The 23682-nt window shown below is 46.6% G+C and overlaps 1 long non-coding RNA gene across 1 annotated transcript in view; it reads left to right on the top strand.

The window, feature by feature from the left end:
• The first annotated feature begins 7965 nt into the window (after window positions 1-7965).
• LOC102160708 (uncharacterized) overlaps window positions 7966-23682 on the top strand; it is a 235236-nt gene continuing 219519 nt past the window's right edge. The window contains exon 1 of the long non-coding RNA XR_014840839.1: window positions 7966-8238. This is a non-coding gene — a long non-coding RNA (uncharacterized LOC102160708). The remainder of the gene's footprint in view (window positions 8239-23682) is intronic.

The raw sequence follows: 23682 nt of genomic DNA, 5'->3' as shown, positions 1-23682 counted from the left end.
CTCCCACTCCCTCCCCCTCCCATCAGGCAGCCACAAGTCTCTTCTGCAAGTCCATGATTTTCTTTTCTGAGGAGATGTTCATTTGTGCTGGATATTAGATTCCAGTTATAAGTGAAATCATATGGTATTTGTCTTTGTCTTTCTGGCTCATTTCACTCAGGATGAGATTCTCTAGCTCCATCCATGTTGCTGCAAATGGCATTATGTCATCCTTTTTTATGGCTGAGTAGTATTCCATTGTGTATATATACCACCTCTTCCGAATCCAATCATCTGTCGATGGACATTTGGGTTGTTTCCATGTCTTGGCTATTGTGAATAGTGCTGCAATGAACATGCGGGTGCACGTGTCTCTTTTAAGTAGAGTTTTGTCCGGATAGATGCCCAAGAGTGGGATTATGGGGTCATATGGAAGTTCTATGTATAGATTTCTAAGGTATCTGCAAACTGTTCTCCATAGTGGCTGTACCAGTTTACATTCCCACCAACAGTGCAGGAGGGTTCCCTTTTCTCCACAGCCCCTCCAGCACTTGTTATTTGTGGACTTATTAATGATGGCCATTCTGACTGGTGTGAGGTGGTACCTCATGGTAGTTTTGATTTGCATTTCTCTTATAATCAGCGATGTTGAGCATTTTTTCATGTGTTTGTTGGCCATCTGTATATCTTCTTTGGAGAAATGTCTATTCAGGTCTTTTGCCCATTTTTCCATTGGTTGATTGGCTTTTTTGCTGTTGGGTTGTATAAGTTGTTTATATATTCTAGAGATTAAGCCCTTGTCCGTTGCATCATTTGAAACTATTTTCTACCATTCTGTAAGTTGTCTTTTTGTTTTCTTTTGGGTTTCCTTTGCTGTGCAAAAGCTTTTCAGTTTGATGAGGTCCCATGGGTTTATTTTTGCTCTAATTTCTATTGCTTTGGGAGACTGACCTGAGAAAATATTCATGATGTTGCTGTCAGAGAGTGTTTTGCCTATGTTTTCTTCTAGGAGTTTGATGGTGTCCTGTCTTATATTTAAGTCTTTCAGCCATTTGGAGTTTATTTTTGTGCATGGTGTGAGGGTGTGTTCTAGTTTCATTGCTTTGCATGTTGCTGTCCAGGTTTCCCAGCAATGCTTGCTGAATAGACTTTCTTTTTCCCATTTTATGTTCTTGCCTCCCTTGTCAAAGGTTAATTGACCATAGGTGTCAGGGTTTATTTCCGGATTCTCTATTCTGTTCCATTGGTCTGTCTGTCTGTTTTGGTACCAGTACCACACTGTTTTGATGACTGTGGCTTTGTAGTATTTCTTGAAGTCTGGGAGAGTTTTGCCTCCTGCTTGGTTTTTGTTTCTCAGGATTGCTTTGGCGATTCTGGGTCTTTTGTTGTTCCATATAAATGTTTGGATTGTTTGTTCTAGTTCTGTGAAAAATGTCGTGGGTAATTTGATAGGGATTGCATTGAATCTGTAGATTGCTTTGGGTAGTATGGCCATTTTCACAATATTGATTTTCCCAATCCAGGAACATGGAATATCTTTCCATTTCTTTACATCTTCTTTGATTTCTGTGATTAAAGTTTTGTAGTTCTCGGCATATAGGTCCTTTACCTCCTTGGTCAGGTGTATTCCGAGGTATTTGATTTTGTGAGGTGCCATTTTAAAAGGTATCGTATTTTTCTTTTTTTTTTTTTTTTTTTGTCTTTTTGCTATTTCTTGGGCCGCTCCTGCGGCATATGGAGGTTCCCAGGCTAGGGGTCTAATCGGAGCTGTAGCCACTGACCTACACCAGGGCCACAGCAACGCGGGATCCGAGCCGCGTCTGCAACCTACATCACAGCTCACGGCAACGCCGGATCCCTAACCCACTGAGCAAGGCCAGGGATCGAACCCGCAACCTCATGGTTCCTAGTCAGATTCGTTAACCACTGCGCCATGACGGGAACTCCAAAGGTATCGTATTTTTGTATCCCTTTTCTAATATTTCATTGCTGGTATACAGAAATGCAACTGACTTCTGAATGTTAGTCTTATATCCTGCTACTTTGCTGAATTTATTAATCAGTTCAAGTAGTTTTGGGGTTGAGTCCTTAGGGTTTTCTATGCATAGTATCATGCCATCTGCATACAGTGACAGTTTTCTCTCTTCTCTTCCTATATGGATGCCTTTTATTTCTTTTGTTTGTCTAATTGCTGTGGCTAGGACTTCCAAAACGATGTTGAAGAGCAGTGGTGAGAGTGGGCATCCCTGTCTTGTTCCAGATTTGAGTGAGAAGGCTTTCAGTTTTTCCCCATTGAGGATTATATTTGCTGTGGGTTTATCATAAATGACTTTGAGTATGTTCAGGAATGTTCCTTCTGTACCCACTTTGGTGAGGGTCTTGATCATGAATGGATGTTGGACTTTGTCAAATGCTTTTTCTGCGTCTATTGAGATGATCATATGATTTTTGACTTTTTTTTTTTGTCAATGTGGTGTATGATGCTGATTGATTTGCGTATGTTGAACCATCCTTGTGAACCTGGGATGAACCCAACCTGGTCATGGTGTATAATTTTTTTGATATGTTGTTGGATTCGGTTGGCTAAGATTTTGTTGAGAATTTTTGCATCTATATTCATCAATGATATTGGGCGATAGTTTTCTTTTTTGGTGGTATCTCTGTCTGGTTTTGGAATGAGGGTGATGGTGGCATCATAGAATGTCTTTGGGAGTATTCCTTCTTCTTCAACCTTTTGGAAGAGTTTAAGGAGGATGGGCACCAATTCCCCTTTATATGTTTGATAGAATTCACCTGTGAAGCCATCTGGTCCTGGACTTTTATTTGTAGGGAGTGATTTTATGACCTCTTCAATTTCATTTCTAGTGATCGGTCTGTTCAGCTGGTGTGTTTCTACTTGATTCAGTTTTGGCAGGGTGTAAGATTCTAGAAAATTGTCCATTTCTTCCAGCTTGTCAAACTTGTTGCCATATAGTTGTTCATAGTATTCTCTTATGGTTTTTTTGTATTTCTGCTGTATCCGTTGTGATTTCTCCTTTTTCATTTATAATTTTGGTTGTTTGGGTTCTTTCTCTCCTCTTTTTAGTGAGTCTGGCCAGGGGTTTATCAATTTTGTTCACCTTTTCAAAGAACCAGCTCTTGGTTTTATTAATTTTCTCTATTGTTTTTTGAGTCTCTATTTTATTGATTTCTACTTTGATCTTTATAATTTCCTTCCTTCTGCTGACTTTAGGACTTTTTTGTTCTTCTTTTTCTAATTCGTTTAGGTGGAGGGTTAAGTTGTCAATTTTGGATCTTTCTTCTTTTTTGAGAAAGGCCTGTATTGCTATAAATTTCCCTCTGAGCACTTCTTTCGCAGCATCCCATAGATTTTGAGAGGTTGTGTCTTCATTATCATTTGTTTCAAGGTAGTTTTTAATTTCCTTCTTGATTTCCTCGTTGACCCATTGGTTTTTTAGTATCATGTTGTTTAGTCTCCATGTAGTAGGTTTTTTCTCTTTCCTTTTCCCATGGTTGGTTTCTAATTTTATGGCATTGTGGTCAGAGAAGATACTTGAGATAATTTCTATGCTCCTAAATTTATTGAGGTTAGCTTTGTGTCCCAATATGTGGTCGATTCTTGAGAATGTTCCATGAGCATTTGAGAAGAATGTGTAGTCTGCTTTTTTTGGATGTAGTGTCCTGAAGATATCAATTAAGTCTAACTTTTCTATTGTTTCCTTTAGGATCTCTGTTGCTTTATTGGTTTTCTGTCTAGAAGATCTGTCCATGGATGTGAGGGGGGTATTTAGGTCTCCTACTATGATTGTATTCTCATCAATATCTCCCTTTATGTCTGTTAATATTTGTTGTATGTATCTGGGTGCTCCTGTATTTGGGGCATTTATGTTGACGATAGTAATATCCTCTCCTTGGATGGATCATTTAACCATTAAATAGTGTCCTTTGTCTTTCTTTATTGCCCTCATTTTAAAGTCTATTTTGTCTGATATGAGTGTTGCAACTCCTGCTTTCCTCTTGTTCGTTGGCATGAAATATCTTTTTCCATCCCTTCCTTTTCAATCTATGTGTGTCTTTTGCCCTAAGGTGAGTTTCTTGTAGACCGTCGATGGAATGTTTTTGCTGTTTTATTATCCAACCTGCCGCTCTGTGTCTTTTGATTGGAGCATTCACTCCCTTGACATTTAAGGTGATTATTGATAGATATGTATTTATTGCCATTTTAACCCTTGTTTTGCAGTTGTTTCTATTTCTCTTTTTTTCTTTTCTTTTTTTGGTTTGATGTTTTCCATTTATTTTATGATTAAGTACTTTTCAGTTTTTGTGAATTTTGATTTGCGGTTGCCTTGTTTTTTAAGTATCTTGAACCCTTCCTATATCTGTGTGCTTTAGCCTGATAGTCATATAGGCTCAAAAACATCATTAAAATAAAAAAAGAATCTATATTTTCTTACTTTCCTTCCCCACATTGTATGATTTTGTTGTCTTTTTTTTTTTTTTTAATGTGTATGCTGGCTTATTTAAGTGACTGTTTTCCAATTGTGGTTTCCTCCATCCTAATTCTTCTTCTTTTTTAATTTAGAGAAGCCCTTTCAGTATTTCTTTTAGAATGGGTTTCGTACTGCTGTACTCTTTTAGCTTTTGTTTGTTGGAGGAATTCTTTATTTCCCCTTCTAATTTCAATGATATTCTTGCTGGATGGAGTATTCTAGGTAGCAGTTTTTTTCCTTTCAGCACTTTATTTATTTATTTTTTTATTTTCCCACTGTACAGCAAGGGGGTCAGGTTATCCTTATATGTATACATTGCAATTACAGTTTTTCCCCCACCCTTTCTTCTGTTGCAACATGAGTATCTAGACATAGTTCTCAATGCTATTCAGCAGGATCTCCTTGTAAATCTATTCTTGGTTGTGTCTGATATGCCCAAGCTCCCGATCCCTCCCACTCCCTCCCCCTCCCATTAGGCAGCCACAAGTCTCTTCTGCAAGTCCATGATTTTCTTTTCTGAGGAGATGTTCATTTGTGCTGGATATTAGATTCCAGTTATAAGTGAAATCATATGGTATTTGTCTTTGTCTTTCTGGCTCATTTCACTCAGGATGAGATTCTCTAGCTCCATCCATGTTGCTGCAAATGGCATTATGTCATCCTTTTTTATGGCTGAGTAGTATTCCATTGTGTATATATACCACCTCTTCCGAATCCAATCATCTGTTGATGGACATTTGGATTGTTTCCATGTCCTGGCTATTGTGAATAGTCCTTTCAGCACTTTAAATATATCTTGCCACTCCCTTCTGACCTGTAGTGTTTCTGTAGAGAAATCAGCTGATAGCCTTATGGGGGTTCCCTTTAATTAACACTTTTTTTTTGTTTGTTTGTCTATTTGTTATTTCTTGGGCCGTTTCCATGGCATATGGAGGTTCCCAGGTTAGGGGTCGAATCGGAGCTGTAGCCACCGGCCTATGCCAGAGCCACAGCAACGCGGGTCCGAGCCGTGTCTGCGACCTACACCACAGCTCACGGCAACGCCGGATCGTTAACCCACTGAGCCAGGGCAGGGACCGAACCCGCAACCTCATGGTTCCTAGTCGGATTCCTTAACCACTGCCCCACGACGGGAACTCCTATATTTAACGCTTTGCTGTTCTCTTTCTGCCTTTAGAATCGTCTCTTTAACTTTTGCCATTTTTTATTATAATATGTCTTGGTGTGGGCCTGTCTAGGTTCACCTTGTTTGGGGCCCCCTGTGCTTCCTGTGTCTTCACATCAGTATCCTTTAGATTTGGAAAGTTTTCAGCCATAATTTCTTCAAATATATTTTCAATCCCCTTTTCTTTTTCTTCCCCTTTTGGAATTCCTATTGTGTGCAGATTGGCCTGCTTTGTGTTATCCCATAGGTCTCTTATAGTGCTTTCATGTTTTTTATTTGGTTTTCTGTCTGCTGTCCTGATGGGGTGATTTTCAGTATTCTATCTTCCATGGCACTAATTCATTCATCTGTACCATTCATTTTGGTCTTTATTGCCTTTAGCTCAGTTTGTATCTCTGCAAATAATTTTCTAGGTTTTCTTGGCTCCCCCTGATATTTTCTAGTTCCTTTCTAAAGGAATCTGCATTAGTGTTTATATCCTCTCTTAATTCCTTCAGCATTTTCACTATCTCCCTTTTGAACTCAAAGTCTGTCAGACTGTAGGAGTCTGTTTCATTGTTGACTGCTTTAGGTGAATTGTCCTGTTGCTTTAAGTGGGAATGGCTTCCGAGCTTCTTCATCTTGCCTTGTGTTTTTCTTTTTCTGTGAGTTTGGGGAAGCCAAACTGTAGTCTTGTAAGGCTACTTCTATGCAAGAATGCCCCTTTGTATTTTTGGGGGGTTACTATTTATTTTTGGTGTGGGAGTTTGAATATCTGCTGTGTCTTTCTTTGGTGTGAGCAGGCTGTTATTCCCAGGATGTCCAGTGTGTTTTCAGGGAGAAGGAGGCAATGGGTAGTGCTGGCAGTCCGTGCCTTGTTGTTGGGGTCTCAACAGCAGCAAGGACCTGCATGAAGGTGGCACAGGCTAGTCATAGTTGCAGGGCCCTGGGAAGTGGTAATGAGCTCCAGGCAGATCCTCAAGGTGACCAGAGCATTTGGCAGTAGCAGCAGTGGGATGTGTGAGCTCCCAGAGGAGTGAGAGCAACAGCAGCTTGTGTTCAATTGCATTGTCCTCCTCCGAGGTGATTAGAACTCCCTAGTGGGAGAGGGCCATGACCAACTCTGGAGTCAGTGATAACTGCGGTAGTTTGACCCTTCCACCTGTAGACCATGCATGAAGCAACCCATCTCACTTAGCCCACATAGGAGGTGCTGTACAGGCTCCTCCTAGTTTCAGGATCCTGGGAGGTGACAGAGATCAGGTGTGTGGGTACTGCCCAGAGCATTTGACATTGGCAGCAGCAGGGTGGGTGTGTTCCCAGGGGTGCGAGGGTACCAAGAAGTAGTGTTCCGTCATAGGGCCCTCCTCTGTGGCACCCTTGAGGTGAATGGGGCTGCAAGTGGTGTCTGTTCACAGACCCCTAGTGATGGCAAGACACGCCTACCTCTGGAGCCAGAGATAACTGTGGTGCCTTGCCCCCGCCTCTTGTAGACCATGCCAGAAGCACCTCATCCTGCTTAGCCCCCAGCGGAGATGCTGGACAAACTGCTCCTAGATGCAGGTTCCTGGGAAGGGACAGTGGTCAAGTGTCTGGGCACTGCCCAGAGTGTTTGGCAGTGGCAGCAACAGGGTGGGTGTGGTCCCAGGGGAGTGAGAATAACAACAGGTGGTGTTCCATCACAATGCCCTTCTCTGTGGTGCCCTCTGAGGTGGTTGGGGCTGCAAGGGATTTTCATTCAGGTATCCCCAGTGGCGGCGGGCCACGCCCACCTCTGGAATCAGGGATAACTGAGGCGGTTTGCCCCCACTGCCTGCAGACCACACAAGAAGCACCCTGTCCCACTTAACCCACACAGGAGGTGCTGAACCAGCTGCTCCTAGTTGTAGGGTCTTGGGAAGGGACAGTGACCAAGAGTCTTGGGTGCCGCCCAGGGTGTTTGGCAGTGGCAGCTGCAGGGCAGGTGTGTTCCTAGGGGAGTGAGAGCAACGGTGTCTGATGCTTGGTTGCAATGCCCTCTTTTTTTCTTTTTTGCCACCCCTGAGGTGATTGGTGTCACAGGTGGAGCCCACTCACAGGCCCCCAGTGCTGGCAAGCCATGCCTCCCTCTGGCCTCTGAGATGACAGCCATGGTCTGTCCCTGTTCCCTGTAGATCATGCAAGAGGCATCACTTCACACTTAGCCCCCTGATGCCCTTAGCCCACACAAGAGGTGCCTGGCCACCAGCAGCCTGCACAAGAAGCGCCCAGTCTCCCCTAAATGAGCAAGAGACTTCTCGCCACCTGTAGCCTGTGCCAGAGCGGCCCCGCCCTCCGTGAGGCCACAGGCATGCGCATGCTCACGCTGGGGGCGCAGGGCGTTTCCTCTGGCGTCCGCCCCCCTCTCCTCCCCAGCAATGGCACCTGGCCTCTCCTGTGGGGTCAGGACTTTGTCCAGCTTCCCTCTGGCAAGGTGTTCCCCTCCTCCGCCTGTGGCGTTCTGCTCCCCTGCCCCTGCCGCACTGCTCCTTGGCCCCTCAGGCCGTCCCCACCCGGCCAGCCCCAGTCCTCTCCCAGGGACCGACCTCCGGAGCCTGAGTGTCAGCGGCCGGCCCCCGCGCCAGCGGCTCAGGCTGTGGTGTCCAGGTGGGTGGTTCGCGTCATCTGTGCAGCTCTCCATTGCTTTGCTGTTCTCAGTCCAGCTGCAGCGCTTTTCTCCACGACTTTGAGGTCCCTTCGACTCGGCTGATTTTTCTGTGGGTTTAGGTGGCTTCCCAGGAGGTGGGTCCCCTTTCTCCTTCACAGCTGCCTCTCGGGCATGCTAGTCCCATCCTGATTCCTTTTCTCTCTCTCTCTCTCTCTTTTTCCTTTGCTCTACCCGGTTGTGTCAAGAATTTCTTGCCCTTTTTGGAGGTTTAGGTTCTTCTGCCAGCATCCAGTTGATGGTCTGTGCGAGTCGTTTTACATGGCGATGTGTTTTTTGATGTGTTTGTGGGGGAAGGTGAGCGCGACCTCTTATTTCTGCGCCATTTAGCTCCACCTCTCTTTTGTCTTCAGCTCAAGGTGGTATTTAAGATGAGGGTTTTGCATAATCTAGTGAGTGACTCCTTCTCCGGGTCTGCCCCATGTATACACGTTATTACACTTCTGTTCCATTTTCTTTTTCAACTGAATTTTTGACCCACCAGAAGATTCAGGAAAAATGTCTCCTTGCCTGAGTTGCCTCATTTCATTGGCATTAATTTTTATTTCACTCCAGATCTGTGATGGAGGTACCTGAATCACTTCCAGGTTACAGACAAGGGGCGGGGAGGAGCCGGCCCCTAGGTCACTTGGCTGACATGTGTGGGCTTCAAACCCTGGTCCGTCTGACTTTAAAGTCCATGCTTTATAAACTGTGTTAGGCTGTCCTCAGTACCTAGGGTGACCGTTCGTCCCCGTTTTCAAACAGAAAGCCCTGCATCCCAGGAAATCACTCTGTCCTGGGCCAAGTGGCGTGCACTGTCCTTGGACCCCAACCTGCACCTTCTTGCATCAGATAGACCCGGCTCAGCATCCCAGACTGATCAGGAAAGGAGGGTTCCTGGGTCCTGCCGCATCTCCTGTTTCCTTTACAACTCCTGACACCTGTCTAACTGCGCGTGTCCTGCCTGTGAAGTCCTGTGTGCCGTCAACATCTGGTTGTTCCACTTTGGAAGAGCACACACACACCCCCGCACGCTGCTGCGAGCGCTGTGATTCCCTGCCCGCCTCCCCATGGCTGAGACCTCCTCTGGGTCTCTAGGTGATGAAACAAAATAAGAATCCCATCTGTTTTGCAAAAATCTTCGGAAACTTACTGTCCTCTTCATGCCTCTCTGAGTTGTCCCTGGGGGATAAGCAACACCTTCTCACTGAACGTGACATCTTTGCTAAATACCTCCTATCACCTTAACAACCCCGCCATCGCAGTAGGAAAGAGGGGAAAGGCGTATCCAAGGGATTTCCCCTCCCCCTAGTCAAACATGTTTGCTCTTAGAATCTTGTTGTTGTTGTTGTTTTTTAAATGGCCACACCTGCAGGATGTGGAGGTTCCCAGGCTTGGGGTCGAATTGGAGCTGCAGCTTCCAGCCTACGCCACAGCCACGGCAACATAGGGTCTGAGCTGCATCTTCGACTATGCAGCAGCTTGTGGTCACACCAGATTCTTAACCCACTGAGCAAGGCCAGGGATTGAACCTACATCCTCATGGACACTATGTTGGGCTCTTAATCTGCTGAGCCACAATGGGAACTCTGTGGATTTTTTCTTTTTAAATACATACTTAGATTCTTCCAGTAGAATGCCCCTGAAAATGATCGTTTAAAAACCTTCATTCAAGTCAAAGGACCACAAACATCCAGGCACCGGAGATTCGGCTCGGAACCCCAGAGGTTCCCTCCAACGTGCCGCACAGATGGCTTCCCCATAAACACCGAGAAGGCTGAAAAAGGGAAAAAGCAACGTCAGATGTCCCTGAGTGTTGACTGGATCAGCACAAAAGCACAAAAAGACAAATACACTGGAAATGCAGACATGGTCAAGCTTTACTATATTGCTAGAGTGGACACTGGCTTTGCCTAGTTCCAAATGAACAGCTCTCCTTAAGCTTTTCCAAGCTTGACTTCCACTGTATCTTGAAGATACCCAGCAAAGCAAGAAAGGTTGGCTCTGCGTTTTAACACCCACAGCTGTGTCTTTTCTGTATAGAATGTTCTTTTTTTTTTTTTTTTTTCTTTTTATGGCCGCACCTGCAGCATATGGGAGTTCCTGGATTGGATTGGAACTGCAGCTGCCAGCCTATGCCACAGGCATGGCAACACCAGATCTGAGCCTCATCTGTGACCTATGCTTCAGCTTGCAGCCATGCCAGATCCTTAACCCACTGAGCGAGACCAGGGATCGAACCTGCATCCTCACGGACACTATGTTGGGTTCTTAACCCGTGGAGCCACAGCAGGAACGCCCTACAAGGTTCTTAACTCAGACATCTGGAGGAGCCACAGGTGTGATCAAAAAAAATTGTGCAAGCACTCAGGTTGCTCAAAGTGGAATATTAAACAAAAACCCTCAGTGCCTCGTGTTGCTGGAGGTTGGCATGCATTTGTGATGTACGACAAGAGTCGAATCAGTATTCACCCAGAGAAACAAATTAGGAAGGAGCACTTCCATACTTAGCCAAGCGTGCCAAGCTCTCCAAGGATGGAGAAATGAAAGATTTCCCTGGCCCTCTGTGCATGCCCCAAAGAACATCTAAAAGCTCCCCAAGGTTAACTCCTGTATAAAAAGGACCTTTGGCAATTGTGATATTGTGAGAATTTCCACTAGATAAAGTTAATGGGGTTTTGAAAGTGCTTCTTGGTCGCTATTAGGTCCATGCTGGGAAAATAATGGAAACAAAATTTAGTGAAAATGCTTTTCAAAATTAATGGGAAATAATATTGGGGAGAAACAAAAATTCCCCACTGATGAGGGCAATCTAATTTCTGGAAATGGCCACTGTGTTGGGTAGACTTTCCATATTGTCAGTGATTAGTATGGTTGATATTGATTGTAATTGAAAACAGCAACAGGACTCTCAAGAGAGATGTAGTCACAGAGCCTAGGGAGTGGGGGATTGTGGGCAAATCCTTTCCTGCCTTTCTCAGCATCTTAGCTTATCTCCTTACCCTGTCACTTGGCAGAGTCTGGGAGTTGAGGGAAAGAAGAGGAATATCATGGGCCTCCTGATTTAGGCAAAGAACCAGAGCCAAGATTTCCAGTTGGATGGGAAACTGGAGGTTGGCAAACCTGTTTGTTTCCCCAACCTGGCTGCCATCAAAATTCCTTGGAAAATGAAAAGAATACATTACTGGAAATCCCTTCAGACTTATGGAATCACTGTTGTGGGGTTGAGGTCCATAAATCAGAATATAAAAAATTTCCTATGTCAAAATAGTCATTACCGTGTGTGTGTGTGTGTGTGTGTGTGTTGTATCATATATACTGTATGTTTTTTTTTCTTTTTATGGCTACATCTCTGGCACATGGAAGTTCCTGGGCTAGGGGTTGAATCAGAGCTGCATCTGGCACCAATGCCACAGCTTGTGGCAACACATGATCCTTAACCCAGCCAGCAAAGCCAGGGATCAAACTCTCCTCTTCACAGAGACAACGTAGGGTCTTTAACCCACTGAGCCACAGTGGGAACTCCCTATACTATACTTTATATTTCAATTTAAATAGATCTTCCAAATGGTTCTCTGGTAGGAGCAAGTCTTTGGAAAAATAGGGCGTCTTTTATAAATACGAAACCAGAGTCCCTGGGAGACAAGGGATGTGCTGAATGTCGCTGGACACAAATCCATGGCTCGAGGCTTGGTGTCTCCTCTCAAAGCGTAGGCCTTCCCCTCTGGGCCAGGTGAAAGCTCTTGAAGCAGTCTTGGAAACTTCTGGGAAGGTTTTATGCAGCCCCCCCACATAGGCAAAGGACGTGTCCGCAGAGGGGCTGGCTTGTTGGGAAGAATCTAATGATGTTACAAACCCCCACAGCCCTCCTATTTGCACAGTCTCCAGAAGCCCCCAAGTGTAGAGATACACCCTTTTTTCCCATGGGGTGACCTCCATGGGCAGCTGGACACTGCAGAGTTCTCCACCCAGCTGGTACCTTCCTGTATGACATGTATTAGCGCCTACTATGTGGCAGGCACTTTCCTAACTGCTTTTCTTTTCTTCTTTTTTTGGGCCACACCCGTGGCATATGGAACCTCCCAGGCTAGGGGTCGAATCAGAGGTGCAGCTGCCAGCCTACACCACAGCCACAGCCACGCCGGATCCTTAACCCACTGAGCAAGGCCAGGGATCGAACCTGCATCCTCCCAGACACTATGTGGGGTTCTTAACCCCCTGAGCCACAGTGAGAACTCCACTTTCCCATGTCCTTAAACATCATATCAAGAGCTCTAGGATTAGGAATTATTCCCATTTTATAAGTGAAGAGGCTCCCTTTACACATACACACAGTGGAGGCTCAGAGAGGTAAAGAAACACAACCAAGATCACACAGCTCAAAAGCACCAAAGATTCAAGCCCAAGGTTACCAGGGCTTCAAGGCTCATATGTTTTCCTTTGCTTATATGATGCCTCTGGCAACTCTCCCAGCACATCCAAAGAATTTTAGCAACTTTCACCTGGTTTAGAAACCCTCCCAATTCTCTTGGTTAAAAAGAAAAGCTCTCGCTCTTGAAAATAAGCTCCAGTGATATTACTTAATACTTTCTAAAACGTGCAAAACTTTCGAGGTGGGGAGGGGATACCGTGCGGTGAGAACTCTTTCCAGTGGATCTCAAAGAACTTAGTAATCAGAGGGTTCTCGGTTGTGAGCTGGCCTTGGTGAGGTTGGCATCTGTGTTAACAAAGTCTTCTGTGTTCAGACATTTTCCAGGGGATGGAGGTCAAGTTCGGGCGTTTGTAATCAGTTGATGAAAGACATGTGTGCGCAGCCACGTGGGAACTCTATGAATATTATCAAACAATGGTGTAGAGTATAATTAAGGGTGAGCTATTAAGCACTAATTAATTAAGCTGTCAGATTTTAATCAAGGAATTGATTGTTTCTGTAGAGAGCTTAGATGGTTCTGCGTCTTTGCAAAGCTCCGGAACCTTGATTTCAAAGATTAACAAATTAAAGGGCCGAGCTCCAGCTCCAAGAAACAGTGAGCTATTCTGTTGCCTGGAGCGCTTGGACCCAACAACTTTCTGATTCTTACAAGTCAAAAAAGTCAAAAAGGCACCTGGGCTGTCTTGGGTAGGACCACATATGGCGATTGAACTTGGTAGTCATTCTACAGATTCAGAAAACATTTCTTGAACACGTACTCTGTGGTTAGAAATGCATCGTCCCACTTTACAGGAGAGGAAACTGAGGCTTAGAGAAGGGGGACCGCCCCAAGGTCCAATACTGAGGTCAAACTTCTTGGTGACAGGGGTGGTGTTGGGTTTCTTGTCTTTGAGGCTGAGTGGACTGTATTTTCTTTGATTCTGAGGATTCAACTGTAGTTTTTTTGTTTTTTACTTTTTAGGGCCACACCTGTGGCATATGGCAGTTCCTGGGCTAGGGGCTGAAACAGAGCTGCAGCTGCTGGCCTACACCACAGCCATCGCCATGCCAGATCCTTAACCCACTGAGCGAGGCCAGGGATCGAACCCCCTCCTCATGGATATTAGTTGGGTTCTTAACCCACTGAGTTCGTAATGGGAACTCCTTGGCTGTAGTTTTTGTTGCATTTTGGATCACTGCCACCCTTATCTCTAATCTCTCCTCCCAGTGCACAGAGATCCCTGGGGAGGAGAACATACCTGATTTTGAAATCATATGATCAGGGTTCACATCTGGCTCTACTACCTACTGGCTGCGAGAACTTGAACAAGTTATTTTCATTTTTCAGAGCCTCACCTTTCTCATCTGCTAAGTGGGGCAGTGCCAGCCCCACTTGCATAGGGTAAAATGATGTCATAGCTTCATAACTGCCCTGTACTGAGCACTCCTGTCTGCCAGGCGTGGTTCAATCCACTAACCCACCCTGTAACCTTCTAAGACTGTGCTACACAATAGAACTTTCTGCTGCGATGAGAACATTCACGTCCACACTGTCCAGTATGGCAGCTGCTAGCCACACTCAGCCATGGAGCACTTCAGTGTGGTTCTCGAGACCTAGGGACAGAGTTTTAAATTTTCTTCAGTTTTAATGAGTTAGAATATAAAGAGCCAGGGTTGGCTGGTGGCTCCTGTATTAGCAGAGCTCCAAGGACGCACTTACTCCTCGCCCCTCTTCATTTGGCTGACGAAGGCTCAGAGAAACCATGTGACTTGCCTATAGTCCTGCTGCTTGCGAGTGGCGGAGCTGGGATTTGGACATGGTGAGGCATCTCCTCACTGTGAGACTCTACCAGATGGGAACTCTTAGGGAGATCAGGGGATTTTTTTTTTTTCATCTTTTTGTCTTTCTTTGGGCCACACCCGAGGCATAGGGAGGTTCCCAGGCTAGGGTTCCAGTTGGAGCTGTAGCTGCCAACCACAGCCACAGCCACAGCAACGGGGGATCTGAGTCACATCTGCGACCTACACCACAGCTCATGGCAACGCTGGATCCTTAACCCACTGAGCGAGGCCAGGGATGGAACCTGCATCCTCATGGATGTGAGTCAGATTGGTTGCCACTGAGCCACAGCAGGAACTCTGAGATTAGGGTGTCTTGAAGCACACATCTGGGGCCTTGTGTTGGTGAGGTGGACTTCCTGCCTGGGGTGGGGGGCAGCGGGTAGTTGAAGCCAGGCCCATCCATCTTGCTGCATCCTTGTGCTGCTCCTGCCACCAACCTCCTCTGCCCAGGGGGACTCACCTGTTCATAGGCAGGAGACGGAATGGACTGGGATGACAGGCTGCTGAGATGCAGTGGTGCAGATTAATTACACAATCTGTGTTTGCTTCTCGGCTGGAGCCATTGTTCAGTTGCAGAAGGGAGCTGGTGTCAGGTGACTGGTGGTTGTGTGCCAAATGCCACTCGGGGTCTTTACAGGGGTGACCGCATTGACCACCCTAAAGCAGGCATGGTCACCCAGCTTCTAGAGATGAGAACACCAAAGCTCTAAGAGGCTCGATGACTTGCCTGAGGTCGCCCAACCTGGAGGGTTGGTGCAGGGCTTGAAGGCAGGTGTTTGGCTCTGTTATGACGTATTAAAGCTTCACTTGCCTATTCTTTTTTGCTGGATGCTTTACGGTGGCTGTGTCTCCTTATCAACTGTTTATGTCCACCTCCTGGTGGGACCAATTTTTGGGATCCATCGGTAGGCAGGAAAGCAGCGAGAGGAAAATGGGGTTCTGCTGAATTTGGCCGTGGCAGCCGAGCAGGGTGGGAGAAGGGAGGTGGGGAGCTGAGAAAGAACAGGGAATGTCACCAAAGAAAGCCCTTATTATCCCAACAATTATAATGACGCTGACTCCTGTGCCTTCTCCCTGGATTCCCTGGGACTCCCTCACCCCCGACCCCCGTGGTCTCCTCCAGACTGACAGAGAGTTCATCGTAAAATGTCTTATCTGGAGCAAATGGAAACGACAGCCCCAACCTTTAAGGAAAATGACTGCGCCTAATTGTTTCTTTTATGGAACAAGAAGTTCCATAGAAGTGGGCCAAGATTCACACATTTCGGGGTTTCTGATTACAGAAATGTGGGAAACACGAGCTCTGGGTATCTTTGGAACAGCAGGGGGCTGGTTTGTCCGTGTCATGTGGATGTCACAGCTTCCTTCTCTGGGGCTGGGCTGGGGACTGGCTGGTGACCGGGCGGTGTATGTGACTGCCCACTGCCTTCTGGGTCCACAGTGTTCTCCTTCAGGGAGGCTCTTAAGAAACAGTAGGACAACAAGAAACCAAGGGATGTGAGGGAGACGGCCATGAGAAGGTGGAGGCGGAGACTGGAGCGATGCTGTCTCAAGCCAAGGAAAGCCTGGAGCCATTGGAAGCTCGGAGAGGCAGGAAGGATGCTCCCCTGCAGGCTCGAGAGGGAGCAGAGTGCTTGTAACGCCTTGTTCTCTGACTTCTGGCCTCCAGAACTGTGGGCAAATAAATTTCTATTGCTTTAAGCCTCCCCACTTGCAGTGCTTTGTTATGGTGGCCCTAGGAGGCGAATGCAAGGGCGATGCTTTTAAGGAGTTATGAGGACCCATGTCCGTGTCTGGCAAATGCAGATGCTCAGGAAATGCTCCCTCCTTCTGTCCTAGTTGTAGGAACCCCGCTCCTAGTATCCACAGAGTGAGATGAGGTGATGCAGTGGTTTAAAGCACACATTCTGGGAGTTGCCTCATGGTTCAGTGGGTTAAGCATCTGGCATTGTCACTGCTGTGGCACAGGTTTGATCCTTGGCCCAGGAATTTCTGAATGCTGCTGGAGCAGCCAAAAATGGCATACATTCCGGAAGCAGGCTTCACTTGACTTGTGTCCTAGCTTCGTTATTTAACCAGCTGTGTGGAGTTCCCACTGTGGTGCAATGGTATCAGTGGCATCTCTGGAGTGCTGGGAGGCAGGTTTGATCCCTGGCCGGCACAGTAGGTTAAGGATCGCGCGCTGCCCAGCTGTGACATAGGTCACACCTGTGGCTCGAATCTGATCTCTGGCCCAGGAACTCCATATGCCTCGGGGCAGCCAAAAAAGGAAAACCAAAACCAAAACTAGCTGTGTGATTTTTGGGCAAGTTGTTTGACCCTTGTTGTCTGGGTTCTGAGAAGGAGAAAAGCAGGCCCTGAGATCCAGGAGCTGGCCTGTCCTTTGAGCAAAGGTGATACCAAGGGCTGGCTGGGTTCACAGCTAGGCCCTGGTGTGCATGCTTCCTCGAGAACAGCTTTACAGGACGGCCGCATCCGACAAGGGTCTTCTGTGACCTGTGGAAATAGAGAGTGGAGGGGTGGTTAGCAGGGGCTGGGGTGGGAGAATTGGGGAGAGCCGTTCAGGAGTATGACTGTGCAACTAGTGCTTAGGTAAGACCTGGAGAGCCCATGCACGGCGTGGTGATTACAGCCAACAATCCTGTGTTGTAAACTTTCTCGTTGCTAAGAGACTAGGTCTTAATTGTTCTCACTGCAAAATAGAGCTGGTAGTTCTACACTCTGATAGAGGTGTTAGCTCGTACTGCAGGGACCGTCGTGGGCAACGTGTACATGTAACACAACAACACTGCTGTACCGTGCAGCTTAACCCCACACAATGCTATGTATCAGTTATACCTCAATAAATCAATTCATAACTGCGAAAAACGTAAAGGACCCTCTGTAACCATGACAGATCAAGACAAAAACAAGACCCCTTTGTAGTTATGTCTGAACACAGACAAAACATGAACATTGTCCAGCCCATGAAAATGACCACACAACCTTTGATCCTGGCTGTCCTTGGTGGCTGCAGTTTCTTTACCAAGCAGTGTAAGCCTCCGTTCATTCCTGCCACCAGACCATGAGACTTATTAAAATTATGATAGAATTACTTTCACTTCCTGATACTACCAGTCAGGAAGCCCCACTTCCTAAAACTTTTCAAACCATGAGCCCGAACCTTTTAATTAATGCTTCATGTTTCTCTGTGTGTCTGTTCTCCCTCCTGGCAATGAGTCAGTTAGCCCAACCATCTAGCAGTCGGGGGTCTTCGGTTGACTGTAAGGTGAGGAATTGCATAGTCCCCCACTCCAGCACTGTTGTCAGTGGTGGGGATGGGGGTCAGTGAGTCAGCATATGTATCACTTAGAGCAGTGCCCAGTTCCTGTTGAGTGGTATATAGTATCTGCTGGAATCAGGATTTCTGTGGTCTGGAGACTCAGCATCCATTCCCTTCTCTCCTTTATCCCAGGTATCAGAGGAGTCCCCCCAAATGGACATGCGCTTTTTCTGCCTCTGAGTTCAGAAGTCTTCCATATCCCCTTTCTTGATCAAATAAACTCCTACTCATCCTTCAAAACCCAGTTCAGGCAAACTCTTTTCTATCAAGTGGTGAAGAGCATGGCCCCTGAAGCCAGGTACTTAGATTTGTACCCTCCTCTGTCTCTAACTTGCTGTGTGTTCTTGGGCAGTTTGCTTTATTTCTCTGTGCATCAGTTTCCCTTCTAAAGAATGGGATGATGATAATAGTATTCCTTTTATGGTAATGTTGATAGGGTTAAAAGAGAGAATATGTATGTGAGTGCTTGGAACAGGATACATAAAAGCTGCTTAATTAACACTAACGATTCTTTTCTTTCTTTCTTTTCTTTTTCTTTTTCTTTTTTTTTGGCATTTCTTAGGGCCACATCCATGGCATATGGAAGTTCCCAGGCTAGGGGTCGAACTGGAGCTGCAGCTGCCAGCCTACGCCACAGCCACAGCAACTCAGGATCCAAGCCGCATCTTCGATCTACCCCACAGCTCACGGCAATGCTGGATTCCTGACCCAGTGCGCGAGGCCAGGGATCGAACATACATCCTCATGGATACTAGTCAGATTCGTTTCTGCTTCGCCACAACAGGAACTGCTAGTGATTCTTATGATTAGGCTCTTTTTTGACCCTTCCCCTTTCACCACTGCATCACACCTGCTGGACCCTGGTCACAAAGGGCATTTCTGGATTTATTAATAGCTGTTCATACATGTTTGTGGAAAAAGAAATGTGTTACAGAGGTGATATTCAGTAGTCACATTTTGTAGAAGAGTGGCTGCTAAAATCCGAGCAACCTTAAATAAACTTTGAGCCCCAAAGAAGCAGATGGAGGAAATCCTGTTAAGGAATTGGGAACAGTTATGCACGTTTGCTCTTAGGAGCAGCTCTGCACCAGCTCCAGCACATCTGGTTGAGCGATTTATACTAACTGCTTTGTTTGTCAGTGGCTTCGGTAGCATGGTGTTGAAAAAGGTTCTGAGGCTGTGGCCGGACACGGAGAGAAAGGATAACTTAGTGGCTCGTGGTTATCTACCACAGGTGGTGGAGGGGGTGGCACTTGGTGCAGGTCCTTATTATCTCTGGATTTCAGAGCCTAGAGGCTGAGGTCCTTTCAGGGTTTGGCCCCCCAGAAGACACTCAAGGCAAGGAAGCAAAGGCTGTCTCCTGTTCTTGCAGGGACACTCGCCGAACACACATGGAACAATGAATTGAGCTAGAGGTTGATAAGCACTTCAAAAGCACAAGGCTGTGTGATGCCAAGGAAAAAGCTTGGGCTTTACTGTCAAGTAGACCTGGCCTAGTATTTCAGCCAGCAGTTTCATGAAAAGATTGCTTATCCTGGAGTTCCCATCGTGGAGCTGTGGAAACGAATCTGACTAGCATCCGTGAGGACGCAGGTTCGATCTCTGGCCTCGCTCAATAGGTTAAGGATCTGGCATTGCCATGAACTGTGGTGTAGGTCGCAGATGCAGCTTGGATCCCACATTGCTTTACTTGTGGTGTAGGCTGGCGGCTACAGCTCCAATTAGACCCCTAGACCGGGAACCTCCATGTGCCTCGGGTGTGGCCCTAAAAAGACAACAACAAAAAATATTGCTTAATCTCTCTGACCCTCAGTTTCCTCATCTGCAAAAAGGGGACATCATATGGAGGATCGATTATGGGCGTGAAAATAAAGCGTGAGTTTCATTGCTGGTGTCTCCTTTCTCCAGTTCACTTTGAGGCTGTGAAATGCATTGCTTGACCCACAGCCCAGTCAGCATCATAAACCTTGAATAATCCTGTGACTGATTTCCAAGCAGCAGTAAAACTCAAAAATCCCTCATAAGACTTCTCGCTCCACTTAAAAATTTTCTTCTCCGTTTGCAAATAGAAAAAGACTAAAATGGAAAAAAAAATGCTGCTTAAACATACTCTGCAATAAACATCCGTAAGTTGTTAAACCCCAGGCACAATCTTCAGTGAAGGACAGAGTGAGTTTGTTTTTTGCCACACGCTGAGTTCGTTATCATCCCTGGAAAAAGCAGGTTCTGAGAGAGAGATGCTGACACAGCCCGTCTCCGTGTTGCTATGATACATAGGTTGTACACAATCGGGTCCTGCAATGTGGAAGCTGAGTTTTTAATGACCAAACCCCTGCCTGTCTTGTGGGAGAGCCTTGGTCACTGTGTGCTAAGTGTCACCCTTTGTTTTATTTCTTTGATGGCTAATAAGACTGATTAAAAAAGTTTCTTTCTGGCCACACCCGTGGCACGCGGAAGTTCCCCGGGCCAGGGTCGAACCCACACCATAGCAGTAACAATGCCAGGTCCTGAACCTCTAGGTCACCAGGGAACTCCTAGTAATACTAATCGATTGTCCCTCCACAATTTAACTTCCTTCCACTTGGAAGATGTGATCAGGAGCTTAGACTGAAGTAGAGGAACCAGTTTCTTTGTTCTTTTTTTTTTTAATGTCTTTTTAAGGCCACACCCGCCACATATGGAGTTTGCCAGGCTAGGGGTCCAATCGGAGCTATAGCTGCCAGCCTACACCACAGCCACAGCAATGCAGGATCTGAGCTGCATCTGCAACCTACACCACAGCTCACGGCAACATGGGATCCTTAACCCACTGAGTGAGGCCTGGGATCGAACCTGCGTCCTCATGGATACGCATCAGGTTTGGTAACTGCTGTGCCATGGTGGGAACTCCCAAGGAACCGGTTTCTTAATGAAATGGATGCTCAGAGGGGCAGTGGGGGCTGCAAGAGGCCGGTGTGCAAACCCGGGACAGGCTGTTTCTGTGCGTCTTCAGACAAGTCATTTAATGGCTCTGGTTATAACAGGATGGATGCCAAACACCCGGCCCATTCTGTGAAAGTATCCCCTTAACTGCTGAGGAATAGGCTCAGTGGATGCCCACACTCTCTTCATCTCCCCTCCCCTGGGCCCCAGCTCTCAAGACTTCTCTTCCCTACACGTGCCTAGAAAGTTGTCTGGGGCAGAGGTAGGAAGTTATCATCTGAGCAAAATACCCAGGGTGTTCCCAGCCCTGAATGTATTCTGTGTTGTCAGGGGGAACAGCTCCTGGGGGCCTGTTGATCTTTCTAGAAAGGAAGAGAAAAAGCCTTGGGATGGCCAGGTTGTGGATGGGATGGTCGGCCCGGTGCTAAGGATGTTCTGCTCAGGGGCGCCGCCTTGCACTGCAGCATCATGACTTATATTGCTGGCTGGGGATGGGCTTCCTCCCCAGCACAGAGGCCTCCTCGGCTCCAGGCTGACCACTCCCTCTGCGTCTTTGCTCCATGCATCCGGCCTCTGACTCGCCCTCAGGAACTGCCAGGCAGAAATAAACACCACCCGTGCCTTGGGAGTTGGTTTGGGTGCCCTCGCCCAGTGTGGGGAGCCGCTGGAGTTCATGGAGTTTTTAGGAAAGGGGCGGTGGACTTTGAGACTGACTCTACGTGGCTTAATGCTATCTGGCCTCAGCTTTCTTATCTGCAAAATGGGACCATCAACCTTGATTCCAAGAGGCAGGGCAGTAGAGGGTAGGAGCTTGACAAGTCTGGATTTGACATTGGCTCAGCCTCTTGTGAGCCATTCTTTCCTGGGAAAATTACTTCCTCTCTTTGATCCTCGGATGGTGTTTCTGTAAAAAGGGTGGTACCTTGACCTCATAGAGTTGTCCTGCGGATTAAAACAGAACAATGTGTGTAAAGTACTTATCTTGTCACATGGCAAACTATGAATATTTGCTCTTAGAAAAAGTTAACTCTTGGAGTTCCCATTATGGCTCAGCTGGTTAAGAACCAGACTAGTATCCATGAGGATGCAGGTTCGATCCCTGGCCTCGCTCAGTGGGTTAAGGATCCGGCATGACCTCAAGCTGCGGCGTAAGTTGCAGACCTGGCTCAGATCTGGCGTGGCTGTGGCTGTGGCATAGGCCAGCGGCTACAGTTCCAATTGGACCCCTAGCTGGGAACACCCATATGCTGCAGGTGCAGCCATAAAAAGAAAAAAAAAAAAAAGAGTTAACTCTTACATAACTTGGACTAGGTGCCGGACATTGTTCTAAGCACTTAAATGTCATTTAATTTCCTGATGTCTGAGGTGTATATCATGATTACCCCCATTTTATAGACGAGAAAACCAAGTCGCAGGGAAGTTGAGTTGCTTGCTAAGGTTAAGGCTGTCGAATGGTGGAGCCAGGATTATGAACCCAGTCGTCTGGTTGCCAGGTCCTTGCTTGGAGCTGCCCCACCAGAGGTGGCATCTCAGGATGGCAGGCTGGGCTCCAGACCTTGATTTCCACGTCTGCCCCCCTGAAGGCTGGCTCCAGGCTTGCACTGCCAATAAGGTGGCAGTCCGAAGAGATACCCGCCCCCACTCGACTCAGCTACCTGACTCCATCCCTCTGTGTTCCGAACGGAAGTATCCTGGTGGTGCTGATCCCCAGCTGTGTGTGTTTCTGCCGTCCTTAAGCTCCTTATGCCTGTCTTTGCCTCCCGTTTATAAATGTTTAAAAATATTCACTTGACGCCCAGTGGGATTATAGACTCTCTCATTTCCGAAATAAAAAGCAGCTCATGCATTATTCAAGAAAAATATTGTATTATTGAACAAAGGATGGGGGCATTCATCCCTTATTAGGTATTCTTGTCTTCGGTGCCTTATTAGTAGACACGTCCTGTGAGGATTTTACTGATGGCGGTTTGTAAACAAAGGCGAGATCAAATGCTAGTGTGTTTAGATGGCAAGAATAAGAAATTATTACAAAGCCATCAGTGTTCATGCCTAGGCAGTCATCTGGTCTACCCAGGACCTGGGCTCCTTGTGCTTATTCCTACCAAGCAGAAGTTCAGCCTTGGCTTGAACTTGTCCAGTTTCACCGTGGTGGAGTTTGTGAGGAAGATCATCTCATTTTAGGCTGGGACTTCTCTCTCATTGGCCTCTACCCATTGGACTTACTTTCCACACAGAACAGTTCTGCTCCCTTTTCTCCCCAACAGCCCTTTAGATATGTGACAATGGCGATTGTTATAACCCACCTGGGTCATTCCTTTCAAAGGCTAAATTTCCTTTGATTCTTCAACAAACTGGCCATTGCTAAAAGAGAGTCAGTTGGACCAACAAATATTTATTAAAGACCCTCCACTTTGCCTTCAGTCACTTTGATAAGCATGTTTGTGGCTTTATAACTCTCTGCAATTCAGTGGAGAATTTGCAGCATGATCAACTAGGAGGGTTCGAAATTCACATTCACTCTGTACCTCTCCAGCCCTGCCCCCCCCCTTTCCCTCTCACCATCCTTCCTTAACCCCACTGGCTCTCTGGCCCTCCAAAACACCAGCCTCCTCCCTGCCTCAGGGCCTTTGCACCTGCCATCCTCACTGCCTGAGGTGCTTTCCCAAGATCTTCATATTAGATGACCCCTTCCCACCATTCAGCCCTCAACGGAAAGGACACCTACTCTGAGAAGCCTTCTTGGATTTCTGTCTAAATCAGTCTCTCAGTTCCACTTCCATCCTATCATTCTCCATCCCATTACCCTGCATTGCTTTTCTGTAGCAGCTTCCATTAAATCAACTGACTCAACAGATATTTACTGAGTACCTACTATGTGCTGGAGGTTGTTCTAGAAACCTGAGCTCC

Source organism: Sus scrofa, chromosome 3 (assembly GCF_054392235.1).
Source record: "Sus scrofa isolate SSC_HxYL_T2T_F1_AM1 chromosome 3, Sscrofa_HxYL_maternal_Yorkshire_Landrace_v2.0, whole genome shotgun sequence".
Lineage (NCBI taxonomy): Eukaryota > Metazoa > Chordata > Mammalia > Artiodactyla > Suidae > Sus > Sus scrofa.
Note: the sequence above shows the minus strand (reverse complement) of the source record. Positions and strands in the feature narration are given on the sequence as shown.